Source organism: Protopterus annectens, chromosome 13.part0 (assembly GCF_019279795.1).
Source record: "Protopterus annectens isolate FY-2018-M chromosome 13.part0, PAN1.0, whole genome shotgun sequence".
Taxonomy (NCBI): Eukaryota; Metazoa; Chordata; order Ceratodontiformes; family Protopteridae; genus Protopterus; species Protopterus annectens.
In genome coordinates this window covers 1,129,249,520-1,129,264,505 of record NC_056747.1, presented here as the reverse complement: position 1 = coordinate 1,129,264,505, position 14,986 = coordinate 1,129,249,520, and the positions used below count along the sequence as shown (strand labels likewise).

The 14,986-nt window shown below is 39.8% G+C and overlaps 1 protein-coding gene across 1 annotated transcript in view; it reads right to left on the bottom strand.

Moving 5' to 3' along the window:
* LOC122788407 (protein FAM237A-like) overlaps nt 1–9,775 on the bottom strand; it is a 109,019-nt gene extending 99,244 nt beyond the window's left edge. The window contains exon 1 of the mRNA XM_044055479.1: nt 9,666–9,775. The gene's annotated coding sequence lies outside the window, so the exon portion shown is untranslated. The remainder of the gene's footprint in view (nt 1–9,665) is intronic.
* Nucleotides 9,776–14,986: the final 5,211 nt, after the last annotated feature.

Sequence of the window (14,986 nt, the reverse complement as noted above, 5' to 3'; positions counted from 1 at the left end):
AGGCACAGTGGACAATTCACACACTTTAATAGTAACAGGATGCATAGTGGTTAAGTGTCTTGTTCTTAATCATGGGTCTATATTATAACAGCGAACGCTTAAAATAGAGAATGCTATATAATCAACCCTTTAAAAACTGTAACCGCAAAATGCCGAACATACGGAACAGTGAATTTTTTCCCAGGGAAATAGTTTGCTGCTGCTTTGGACCCCCTCCCCCACAAAATAAAGTGGGGGGCTTTGCCCCACCCCCAGATGTGGGGGGCTGTGCCTTCCATGTCCCCCTACTTAAATATACCAACTCCGAGATCGCACCACAGTGGAGGAAATGGCAAAGTCCTGAAAATGGCCCAGTGATTTGTTTTCCCCTAAGAAAAAAATCGCTGTTCCGTGTGTTCGGGATTTCGTGGTTTCGATTTAAAGTGGTCGATAAAACAGCATTCGCTATTTTAAGCATTTGCTGATATAATAGAGAACTTATCACACAGTATAAAAGTATAAATCTTTTTTTAATATATTTTTATCTGCATCTCACAACAGGTAGACTGGAATCCTTGTCCTCTGACCTCCTCACACCACCTCATATGTGTTCCCTTTTGTTAGGGGAGTGTAGCTACATGGGTCCCCTACGAAATACCAAACGCTCAGAATCCCGAAACCCAAATTACTGAGACCAGAAACCCGATACCCCACATTACCGAAAGACCAGAAGCACGAAATTCAAAATCTCGATGTTAAGGGATATTGAGTTAGCGCTTCTGGTGTTGTGGTTCAGGTAAGTATCTGTGTGTAAGTGTGTTTGTGAGGGGCTTTATTGTATGTTAGTGTGTGTGTTGTAACTGTGGTGTGTGTGTGTGAGGGACTGTAATGTGTGGGTGTAAGTTTGCCTTGTGTGTGTGTGTCTGTGCGATCTCGGAGTTCGAATATTAAAGTAGGGGGGTGTAGGATTATTTGTTTGGGTTTGGGGGGACACTGTTTGTATGTGTATGTGCGTACTTTATGTGTGTTAATCGTTTGCGATTTAAAATTTTGCGCTTGTGGTCCATCGGTCTTCTCGTCTTTCGGGTATTTGGTCTCGGGATTACGGGCATCGGTCTTGTGGGTTTTCGGTCTTTCGTAGTGAACCCAGCTACATTTGTGACCCAACCTTTTGAGAGTCACTGTTTGGAACAAGGGTTGACACTTTGTTGGTGGCATTTACAAGGGTGCACTTTTACCCACAAACACCATAGTGTGCGGTGCCTCCAATGCTTGGCTTTTGTAGGTGCTTAGTTGCATAAACCCACTGCCTACAAATATATCACATAGATGCCTACTAGGCCACAGTTAGCTTTTGTAGATTCATCCAGTCCTGGAAGCTGGCCCTTGGCTTCCATGAAGAGATGAATCTGCAAAAGCTAAACACTGAACCATTCCAAGAGAAAATAAAACTTGTTTTGGCTACTTTATCTAATTTCCCACTCTCTCTGGTCATCTGGCAATGGTCCATTATTGAACAGTGAATCAGTGACATTGTAGTCTGGAGCCTTTTCTCTACATCATTAGGCTATATGAAAGTTTTGAATTTGTGCAGCTTGAACTCAGATGTGCTATTAACTGTGCTAATAAGTATGATATAGTGCCAATTCTATGCCACACAAACTAAGAAGGAATAAACTAAAATCAATGACAGAAGAGAATGAGGTAAGATTTTTCAGTGCCTCATGCTTACTGTAATATGCTTGCACCTTACCTGGGACTAACTGGTGACAAATCGTAGTTTATGACACTCCACTGGAGTCTGAAGATTGCTGTTTCTGCAAGTATATCACTTCTAATTACATGCAGTTACTATGATCAGTGCTAGGCTGTGATGTAAGGTAGGCACTGCTTTATAAGTACTGGCTAGCTAACCTGCAGAAATGTAAGCAGAAAAATGGACAACAGGAGACCTGTACCACACAGGGAACTGTGCTTTTGAAACTGGCAATGATGGAAATTCTATCCAGTCCCCTGTTCAATGCTGAAGATGATCAGAGCCCTGTCTAATACTCAGTTCCATGACAGTGATGGACATCCTAAATCAACCCTCAGACTGGAAGCGAATGGAGAGTCTGACCCTGCCCATCATACTATGATTAATCGTTAACACTTCCTTCACTCATCGTAAAAGAGATCCATAGCTTCTTCTTTTCTCCAGGCTGTCCATTCTGATTCTATAGAATGTGTTCCAGCCTAACTATCCTGTTGGTGATAACTCTCCAGTTCTTCATTCATCTCCTTGACCCACAACTGGCTTGCTAACAACTGACCTCTGCAATTTGAGCATTTCCACTTCAAAACCAGCCTATCATACAGTGGGCAGTGAATGCTGTCATCCTCTGACTCACATTTAAGTGGTGCATCTGCATGCCTTCTCCACAGAGCAGTCCAAGTGCATTTTTTGACTACCCAGTGCTGCATTTTGCACTTGAAAACAAGATATATAACACTTAATAGTTATGAATTACATATTCATCAGCGTTGGGCTGAGTAGTCAATCAAAGTACTGTGCCAGCAGTGTCCTGTTGTTCCGCCCCATGCTCCATATCATCAATCCTAATATGTAACCTGCTGTTATGTTTTCTCTGTGCTGCTATGTGTTCTCTTGGTTGTACAGTACTGCAGGTGAATTGGGCAAACCTTAATAGCACTAATAAACAGACCCAGCACTGCGGAATAGTTGTGCAAGGTAAATCTCGTATTTAACTTACACTTATCAAGGGTATGAAAACTTTTCAGAGATTTGGGATGCATGGTTAGGCTTAAAAAGGCCCTTGTGGTCATTAGCCTAGTAAACACCTATGAACCGATTACCAAAGCCAAAACATCACCTTTACCATTAAGATTCCTGCTCGAAGTGCCACAAACAAATCCCCCATTTTAAATAGCATCATCAAGTGAAATAACATCAACGACAGTGATTATACATTTAAAATCATCTGCAAAAATATATTCTTCATAATCATGGGGTTATAAGAGTGAAAGAACGCAGGTGATTTCAGTTAAAAACAACATAATAAAATATAAGCATTTCCCCTTTCCTTACTAATCTATCACAGTCTGAATGCCTTTGTAGAGAAAAATCTACAATTGAAATGTTCCAAAGTTACCAAAATAACTTGCATCCATTAATACTACATCCAAAAATATATTGCTAGACTTAATCCAAATAATAAGAGATTATTTTTACAAAGCTTTCAAGACCAGCCAAGATTGAAGTTTAAATATTCATAGGTATGTGAAGACCTCTAGTGGGCACAAGTGAACATTGCATTCAAAATAGAACTATATCTGACCTGGTCCAGTTCTAAACATTTTCGGTACATAATATCTTGGACCATCCCTGTTGTAAACTGATATGTAATTTAGGACCCAGTCATGGAAATGCTTAAAAACTTTAATTTAATCCTTTGGATAACAGAGCTCCTGTATTACTTAGCCACAGGTATTCCTGTCTGTCAAGTAAGTCGTGTAACTGTCCATCACTCAGGGTCAGAGGGTAGCATATTTCAATTCATATGAGCCTGACAGTGAGTGTATGAATGTTCTTTGATATATTCATATACAAGTATTGATTTCTGCCTCTCTCTTACACTCAACTTTACTTAAGTTTTCCTGATAAGGAATACAACAGAAGTGATATCAGTTCTACATAAAAAGAGACAAGGGTACTTTGTACTAAATATTTAACCCAGTCAGTAGACCATGTAATCAAATGTTTGATTTCATAACACTCATTGTTAATTTTTATGAAAAATGTCTGAGACCTTTATATATGTGCAACAAATGCTATTATCTCACAACTGTCTCTTCATTGGTTTTGCAGCCCGTAAATCTTTTATGCATCTTCCTAACCTTGTTCTAAATTTTGAAAGGTCCTTGTGAATCCTACATATGAATCTATACTCACTTGGAAGAATGGACCCATGAATTCTGCCACAGCGACACTAACACATAGGTTAAAATTTCCACAACCAATACTGTTTTACAGTCTACATCAGTGTAAAGTCTCAGTGTGTTTTTTTTTAGTGCTGTAAGAAGGAAAGTTGCCATATATCTGGGCATTTCCCATGTGACTGGCAGCCCTCTCACTGCTGTTCAGCATCCATGCCAGACATATTGTGTCATATTATCCTAATGGCATGCAGACAACATGATAATACACTTCTGTTGAAGCGTATTCATAAATTAGCTTGCTACTTCATGTGCATGCATGTCTCACTGCAGTGGTTCACAGTTGCACCTTTGGCACATCACTAAGCTGGAGGGGAGGTAGTATCCATAAGCAGTGAACATTAAAGTTACATGAGATCTGGGAGGGAGTGCCCTAAGAGAATGAGAATTACATTATACAGTGTATGAGGCAGGAAGCAGAGGTTTCCCTGCACAAATATTTGAAAGACATAGAAGGTGGGAGGGGATTGCCCTAGCCAGAAAAGCACCAAGTTATGCAATGTGGAAAGTGCGTATGTGTGTGTGTGTGGGTGGGAGGTCTGCACTTGCACAATGAGAATTTAAAAGACATGGGAGTTGAGATGGGATTACCATAATCAGTGAACACTGCATTATATAGTATGGGAGGACAGAGGAATACACCTGGACAGCAAGCCTTACATTACAGTTTATATTATATAGGGTGGGGTCACCCTAGGCACTACCTCAAACAGATGCAAGGCACTACCTGAAATGGTGCACAAACCACAAAAATCAAAACAGAAACTTCCCACACTTGTAAAAGCAATAGCATTATGTTTGAGTACAACAAACTCATTCTCTGCGATAATCTTGGCAATAATCACTACTCTATACAAAGATGGAGAAGGGAAAGGGGTCCCTAGATAAGAATACTCCCATACATTGCATGAGGTTATGTACTGCCTGCGCAGAGATACATGGTAAATACCATTATTAGACTAAATAGGTATGGCAATTATTTTTTGACTCCTGTGTTTCTTTTAAGACTTATTGTTGTATTTAATGAAAATTGCAGATTTGTTTAATTAGGGCTAGGTGACCTGGGTTCATTTAGAAAATCAGGTTTCTGTGGCATAACGGGATGGATGGGTGTGCTTATCCTGGAAGGAAAGTGCACACCTGAATGCACCATATTAGATCCCTGCAGGAGGCTGGGGATGCATAAGGGGACATCGTCTTAAGTGAGATTAGACAGAGGGCATTGGCTGAGTTGCCATGGAGACAAGAATATATGCTGTACATCCTTATTGCATGTCAGTGCACTGGCATAATGCAAGTATGTGAAAGGGATAATGGTAGTTAGGGCCTAAGCACAAAAACCATTGACAGCAATATAACACTGTACTGGGATACCTCAATCTCCTGACCAGCCCAGAACATGGGCCAGAGTAAGTCCTCAGGTGTCATGACAGCCTGGTAGATGTGGTGAATGAGAAGCACCGGTGGTAGCCAATAATCAGGTTCACTGGAGAAAAAAATGCAGTAAAAGAAAAAAGGAAGAAAAAGAAAGAAATTGTGGAATTGTTGTAATGGGAAAGTTTCACCTTACTCACAAGTTTGCAGGATTTTTGCAGTTTGTATATTTAGAGGTACAGGGGGATGGAAACTGCAGGTTGAAATACACCTATACAAATGTTGTTTTGTTGTATTGTATTGTTGACTTAATAATCCCGCTTGTATCTGTTGTGATCATACATGGTTCTTTGTTCAGCTGTAGATCTACTTGCATACTATTGTTCACCTATGACTTTGCCACATGCTTTAATCAGTGGGACCAGTGAGAGCATATATAGTCAAGGCCACAGATATGCCACCAGTCATTTGTTCTAATGTATTCATCACATAGGCAGGCAGTACTACAAACTGAGATCCACGTTGGGTCTAGGTTACAGAAAATGTCTACTGCAGAGCTTGATTTTAAGTTTATGAATTTCACCCAGTGAATGGTTCGAGTAGGAAGTCAGTGAATGCCTTCCTGAAAATGATTTGATTCTGTATTGTCAGGGATGGTCTAGCAAGTCTAATTATAAATACTGAAAATACCATATACATATCCTTTTTATCTTTAATTTAAACATTTTCTTAGATCCTTGTTGGTTATTATTTTTACACTAATCCTTCAATACAGAATATATTTTTTCATTTAACTATAGTAAATAGATTGAGAAATGTATGACTTTAAACTTTATTTGATTATAATCTTACATTTTCCATTATTTCACTGATATTTTCAAAAAATGAGTACATGTGAAGTACTATGGTATTCTTAGGTATTTTGAGCTAGAGCAAATATTCACCACTGCATATTATAATTTACTTCTTTTTCCTTTCTTTAGATTAAACACTGCTGCTGAATGTCACCAAGTTACCTATAAGATTAATGTTGGGTTTGTTCCATCTTTCACCGATTTTCTAACAGTTTCCTTCAATTACAGTTTCCTTGAATTTTTCCTTAATACGATAAATCAGTCAGTAAATATTTTGTATTTAAGGTAATAATCCTTGAAAAAATGCCCTACTGATTTACTTAGCATGTTTTTATGACATAAATTTATTTCTATGAAAGACACACTTTTCTCTTATTGTTAAGTATAAAACAAGTATGTATATAATAATGTCTGAAAGGAAAGTGCATTTATTTTCAGCAGAGATTAAGAAACTATGGAAATCAAAACCCTGATCCTCTGAAGGTATTAAATTATTCAGCCACTAAGCTCATTCTTATTTTAACAACGTGTGCAATTTTCAGTAACAAACTCACACAGAAAGGTAAAAGTACTTAGAGATGGGAAACAATGCTAATGGTAATAGGAGTAATTTAAATTGAATCATTTCTTAAAGGGAATAACACAAAAAGGCCAGATGTACTGATTAAGTGTAAACTATGGCTACACAGGTTAGTGTGGGTTCCAGCCATTTAAAGTCGCACATTATCGTAGATCACAGAGCTAACATCTGAAGAGTAGCAATGTTTGTGAAACAGTAAGATCGAATGCAGCACAGGGCTGAAAATGAATCTTAGGCAAATGCAGTCAGGTTGTTATATAGATACTAGGGCTAATAGTATGCTAGACAGATTCTGGAAGCTAAACACAACTGACTACTGAAAAATGAATGGTAGCTGTGGGGGACTGATTAACAGTAAAGGTAATATGATACAAAAGATTATGCATAATGAATGTGATAAAACAGGACTAGTCATTAACTAGTATACTGTACCACTGGTTCTAAAACAGGACTAGTCATTAACTAGTATAGAGTACCACTGGTGATAAAACAGGACTAGCCATTAACTAGTATAGAGTACCACTGGTGATAAAACAGGACTAGTCATCAACTAGTATAGAGTACCAGTGGTAATAAAACAGGACTAGTCATCAACTAGTATAGAGTACCACTGGTGACAAAACAGGACTAGTCATTAACTAGTATTGAGTACCACTGACAGTTACAGGACACAGATACGAGACTCAGATATGCTGGTATTTAATGATGAGACATTTACTAAATGTATCTGTTTGTAAGACTTGCTTGTCATTCACACAGCCGCCCCTCCCCCATTTGATTTCCCATCTCCTTTTGTCCATCCCACCCTACCTTTTTAGGTGTCCAACCTTTTTATGAAATCAGTCATACTTTTGCATGACAGTCATTCTATTGAAAATGCATCCAATGTATCCAGCACTCTTAGTTAATTAACATTTTCTAGGTTTCCATTTTGAATCTTACCACCCTCCAATTATGGTCTGTGCCCAGTGAGTTTCACTCACCAGTCTGAGTGGGTCACTCACTCATATATAATATTTCCCTCCTGAATATTTGAATCACTGTTATCAGCATTAAACATGAAATATAGCGATATGAGACATAAAAAGAAACATGGAAAGAACTTCAACGGGACACAGTTTCATCCATTTTTTCCAGTTTTAGATCTCCTGGTCCCTTCCATTATTTCTACTAGGGTCATCAATTATCCATTTTTTCAAAGGATGATTCTGATCTGGGCTGTTGTGTCCCATGGAAAAATATGAGTAACAGTGACTATGACAACGTTTGTTTGGAAACATGTTCTAAGTTTTCTTTTAATACTGAAAAGATCTATGATGTTCTGTCTGAAATCCTTTAACATAATATGAAATAACAGAAATGACTATATTCTACATTAGTAAATCTAATGTTGGTGATAAAATAAAAAAGTAGCCTGCACTAATTGCAAGCGTGGTCCTTCCTGCATAATCTAAAATTTCTATAAGAAATGTGGCACAGTAAGAATCTAAAAAGGTGGCAACTACAGTTTCTGACAGCTCCTGCTTCAGCACTTATTGATAAGAACAACCAAAGTAGTGTGTAGTTTGCATGTTAACTACGCATAAGAATTCAAGAAATTCCGCCAGTTACAATAAATACATACAGGGGTGTATATTCTACCTTTTACACTTAAAAGTCATTGCTTATAGCGATGAGTCTTACATCCTATTTTCTGTGATGTGTTTCTACTACACTGGCATTCCTCCTATACCTTATGACACAAACTATCTCTGCACATATTTTTTACCCATATACCCACACTGGTCTGTAGGTAGTGCAAATCCATTCCTAAAGACACTATTTTAGGGAAGTAGGAACTACAATTTTGCTGTTCTGTTCAAGTTAAAACATTTTTACTGGCTTCACCCTGAGTACTTTTATTTATGTTGGCCATGTACATCCAACTAGGGATAGCAACTTTTTTTTCACATAAGTAGCTATACAAAAATGTATTCATATAACAAATTAAAATTGTCAAAAGTCCTCAAGAACTAGCATATGTGATATATTATTATAAGCAAGAGGGTAGTTGCAACACTGCTTTAGATGTGGTGTGTTAATTATCAAATTATACAAAATACAGTCAGCTGTTGCACAACAATTATTAGTTTTAAGGGGGATTGCTAAATAATACTCTTTTACACACACACACACACACACACACACACACACACACACACACACACACACACACACACACACACACACACACGTGTTTGTGTTTGTGTGTGTGTGTGTGCTTATGAGAAATAGTCAAAAGGTGACATCTTTGAAGTCCGTTTTATCAAACAAAACTATTTAAAAAATGAAGTATTTAAAAAAAATGTTTTTGTAAAGGAGGCAGGCCCCCTGCACCCCTTACATGGGTTACTCATCTTGAAATTAAATATATCAACTTCAAGATTGCACAATACTAGAGAAAGAGGGAAAATTGTCCTATTTGTGGTATTCAACGATCTTGCAGAAATACTGGTCTCTCGCATATTATATTCAAAATGAATTCTGTTTGATGAATTGATGTATCAAGGGATGCATCTGAACAGAAAATTTTATTTCAGTTTACTTAAAAGTGCTCATGTTGTTTAGTCACACCGAACATCCGGATTTCAAAAACATACAAAAAAAACTCCAGAAGTGCACCAAAGAGTTTGCACAAGTTAAAATTAACATTTATAATTTGAAGAAGTCTGTTCTAAGGCATGCCCACCTCTAGCTATCATATCATAATTCATTTACTGTTTATCTAGTTGTATGTAAAATACAACTCAATTCACAGAAAGTAATTCTAAATGAGAAGCAAAAGCTACATTGATTTATCAAAAGGAAAATCACAGGCTTATATTGCTCCCTGTTCTCCTTACCTTTTCTGTTTGCTTGGTTTACTTTCCTGCAGATTTCCTTCCCAAGGACTGCAGCTGGGGGGGTGGTGGTTCTTTTTATTTTGCCCTCTTTCTGAATCATCAGTGCACCTTTCTGCGTCAGATGGAGTGTGACACCGCTTTTAGCTCTTCAGCTCAGTTGCATAGACAGCTTTTCAAGTGCCACTCCTTGTAGGAGGTTACCAGTCGGAGTCCTTTGCAGGCAGAAAGCCCACCTCACAAAGAAATAGCTATACAACTGCTAAAATGGTCAATCACTCTTCATTCTTGATGATATGTGCACTTCTTCAGCTTAATAATTAAAGCTTTATCTGACTCTACAATACTGACTTTCACCCACCAGCAGATGTTAGTGGTAAAACTGTCTCTTAATTAGAATGGTTAGAGAGCTTGGACACCTAGTCATACCCAGACATGTAGTCTGGTACCTACTAATAAAACTATACAGTTTAATGATGAAGGTGCTGTCATGATGTGAAATCATTTTTCTTTGGTTGAGACATTAAAGTCATAGATATTCTACCCACCTCTGCTTGTTAACCAGATAGATGTAAACAGACAAATATAAATTATATTCAGAAACTGCATACAGCAGTGGGATCACAACTGGCATAAACAAACTAGTGCCAGTGCTTTTGTATTATAAACACATTTAAACAGCTTTTGATTTTATTTGGTGGCAATATTATAGTTTTATTAAAAATGCAAGTAATTTCGGAAATGATTATATTTAGGAGGTTCCTAGCATGGGTTGTAGCAGGAAGTCATACTTGTCAGATACGACAGTATTCATCAATAAAGTTCAAATCAGGTATGAGGAAAACCAAATTCAGAAAACTTTGCTATATCATACTAAGCAAATTTGTGCAACAAGATGCCACAAGCATAGTGTGTGCAATTCAGAAAACCAAGCTACATAACATAGCTAAGTTAAATAATGTGGTTAACCATATTATATGCTATTGTCTTTATAATGAGGTGTCTTGTATGAAAATGAGGTAAATTAAAAAGGTAGAGTGATTAAAAAATGTTTAAATGCTACACAATGATGCTGTCCCCACAATAAATTTGAACTGAGCCATATGCAATGTTCAGATGGAGTACACTGTGGAGTTATGCTAGAGGTAACCACAGCCATAGTAGCTGTGTATCTATAGGAGTATCTTGTCACAGCTGCTGTGCACAACAGTGCATGACATTGATCCCTGGAGGCACCAGGTTATCAGGCTGTGTTTAACATTTCCACAACACTCACATTTTACACCAGGACCATGTTAATAGAGACACCATGCAACAAATTGTGGGAATGCGTTGACCTTGGCTGCAGCTCTGTGAGAATTGTGGAGTACCTATCCCAGTGGATACTAAGGCATGTGTCACTTTATCTATATATTAGCTACAAGAACCTTTCAGCAAACAACTGGGGACACAGTGTGGGTATCTCTGCCTTGAGAATACTCCATCAGTTTCTCAATGCCATGCTTCTGTATGTGGGGGATCACATGTGATCCCCACATATTCCAGAGGAGAGAATAAATGCCATGCAGAAGTTCTATCATGTAGCCTGTTTCCCAGATGTACTGGGGCCATAGGTTGTATGCAAATTGAAATAAGGGCCCTACTGGATGAACTGGAAAAGAGGTACATGAGTCATAAATGTTATAACTCCCATCAACCGCCAGATGGTATCATCTACAATGTGTGTGCAGGCACCCAGGCAGTTTTCCTGACACCCTCATATGGCACACATGACATATATCAATGGTTTGTGAGATATGACTTCTCATAGAGGGATCTTGTTGGCAATGCCAGATATGCCCTGGAAACCTGGCTAATGACACCAGTCAGAAATCCACACGATCAAACAGATCAGGAGTACAACTGTGCACTATCACAAACCAGAAACATTACTGAGCATGTGTTTTGACTGCTGAAGGCATGCTGTGTCTGTCTGGATTAATCTGGTGGTGTACTGCAGTATGACCCTGCCATAGGTGCGAAAATACTGACTGTGAGTATGCAATGTCACACAGTATACTTAGGAAGCAGTTACAGCAGAGTCGCATCTTGCAGAGCCAACAGCTCCCAGTGCAACAGGCGGTGGAAGCTGCGACAGACAAGGATTAAGAGGAGGAGTTAGCAGTAGGGGAATGATCATGTCAGATGGTGGTGGTGGGCGCAGTATGTCGTAGCTCTAGCAAAGAGGCAGTGGATTTCTCATGGTTTTACAATACAGCTACACAAGAGTCAAGTAGATACACTGTTGCTGACATAATGCATGCTGTGCTTACCTATGCACAGTCTGGCCACTCTGTCCATCAGACATAAACAACCCAAGCAACAATGTACAAAGGGCATGGCACAGTTATCATTATTTATACAGGTGGAAAACAGAGTATAGGAGTGCATGTCTTTCACAGGAAATTGTGTGAGTGTGAGTGCAGATGTATGTAAAAAGAAAAGTGGTTTTATGAGAAGTGTCACTTCTGGTATGGAGGGGTTAAAGTCGAGAAGATCGGGCTCAGTGGATGTGTATGATGTACTGAGGCTGTGGTTTTGTGTGTGTGTGTGTGTGTGTGTGTGTGTGTGTGTGTGTGTGTGTGTGTGTGTGTGTGTGTGTGTGTGTGTGTCTGTCTGCAAAGACACAGCCTCAGTAGTTGGTGCAGAACTGTGTTTTGGCCTACTGAACAGGCCCAGAGCATGCATGACAAAGGGCTCAGCTTCCCATGCATGCCTCCACCCACAAGGGCTGGCTGTACCAGGAGTTGCACTGGCTGTACCACAACCATGGCTAGATGCTGGTGTGCTACATGATCTCAGCCATAAACAAATTGTATAACAAAAGAAGGAAGCTACTGCACGTCAGAGCGAAATCCCATGAAGGGAAGACGTCTCTGATCAACATTAGCAGAAAACTACGTTCTCTCATAAAAACATCCAAGGCAAACTTTGAGAGAAAAATAGCTAAGGACACTAAAGATAACCACAAAGCCTTCTTCAGCTATGTTAGAAACCTGGGCGGAAACCCTCAGATATGCTCTGAGTTGGTTCACAACAACAAAAAATACACTGAACCCACAGATATTGCTAACATTCTGGCTGACAGGTTCAGTGCAAACTTCTCGCCTCCTTCACCCCCGAATGAACAAATACTCATCCCAGCTGACTGTAATCTCCCTGTCATCTCAGATGTCCAAGTGAGAACCACCTAAACAAAGCAAAAACACAGCATCAATGGGACCTGACGGTATCCCGGGTGCGTGTTACGAGAACTCCAAGAGGAGCTAAACCCACACATAAAAATGCTATTTAATCTTAGCCTTACTTCGGGTTATGTACCTGTACACTGGCGTACAGCAACAATGGTCCCACTCCACAAGGGGGGTGCCTCTACAGACCCTGGAAACTACCGCCCCATAAGCTTAACTAGCCTGGTCTGCAAAGCTATGGAAAGAATCATTATGGAACTCATAAGCAGAGACATAGGGGACCTACATACACTTGACCCCACCCAGTTCAGCTTTGTGAAGGGCAGATCCTGCCTTTTAAACCTGGTTGACTTTTTTGAAACAGTCACTAGAGCCATTGATGAGGGCAAAGCAGTCCATACAGCATACCTGGACTTGGCTAAGGCCTTCGACACAATACCCCACTCAGGCATCATAGATAAGCTAAACAGCTTAAAGTAAACCCCTATGTCACTAGATGGGTTGCAAACTGGCTAGAGGACATAACCCATAAAGTTAAAATCGCTGGAGCAATGTCAGACTCAAAGCCAGTCACAAGTGGTGTCCCACAGGGATCTGTCCTGGGACCCCTCTTGTTCGGCATTTATTTCTCAGATGTTAAAGCAAACATGGGAGGGCTGTGGCTGACAAAGTTCACAGATGACTGCAAACTAGGCGCCATAGTCGGTACACCAGCTGACACACACATCCTACAAAAAGGCCTCACTGAAACGGACAACTGGTGCCGTAGTCACGGCCTTAAACTAAATGCCAAAAAAATGTATAGTCATCCCTTTTGGAAAAAACAAAGTACCCACAAATTATCACATAGACAGCAACCCACTGAGTATGGAAAAAGTAATCAGAGACCTAGGGACCCAAGTAGACAGCGACCTCTCATTTGACACCCACGTTGCCAAAGTGGTTAGAAAAACATTCTACCTTGCACACCTCATCATGAAGGGATTCACATCCAGATCCAAGGATGTCATTGTACCCTTATATTCCTCCCTCATCAGACCCATGATTGAGTACAATGCCCCATTTGGTATGTACCTCACCCGGCACTTGCAACAGCTGGAGAGACCACAGAAGTACCTCACCAAAAGGATCAAGGGTCTCCAAAATATGTCTTATTCCGCCAGACTAAAGAAACTTCAGCTCTATTCAGTGGCATACCGCCTGCTCAGGGATGATCTCTGCCTGACGTACAAGGCCATGTCCAATCAGGATTTGATGGACATGCTCCACCTCAAAAAATCCAAATCCATCAGGACCACGAGAGCTAAAGACTTAAACCTCAGCACAAGTATGAATAGGACATGCTGGAGGGATAGATTCATAACCCAAAGGCTTCCCATGCTTTGGAATAGGATCCCAGTTCATATTAGGCAGAGCCCCTCACTAACTCTCTTCAAGAGAAATCTTGATGAGTGGATGGGAGATCAAAAATTTACCCCAGGGGTCACATCTGGGTCACTGCTAGACAGGGCACAGTAAACTAATTCTATTATATAAGGGGACCTTCATTGTGTCACTACTAGACAGAGGCACAGTATTCTAGATTTATTCTGTACATTTTTGTACCATTTCATGGGGTGGCAAAAGCCACATCACTATGGCTAGGCTTACAAATGCCCCAGGGCAGATAGCCTAGTACTATACTATGAAACTATGAAACTAAAATGACATCTCAAAGGATAAGTACCAGCATGATGATGGTCACAACTACGGGGGATGCCCTCTTCTGGGAGCAGACATCTTCACATAGTTGGTGCTGTGGAAGTGTTAGCACTGTGTGATTGGAAATGTGCATGTCCATGGCCATGTTAGCTAACATCTGTGGATGTCCAGATGACTGGATGTGAGGATGGCCCCTCACCCTTGCTAGATGACCAGGAGAAGATATTAATTGAGTAGTATTTGATTGTCTATCAATGAAATCTCACATACTGGACATGCACTCCCACAGGTCAGTATGCACAATCTGGATCATCCTCAATATTTCTTTCATGGCTGTGGTGGCATTAGCTTGTGTCATCACAATGCCCAGCAAGTGCTGGGTAGAGTGTAACT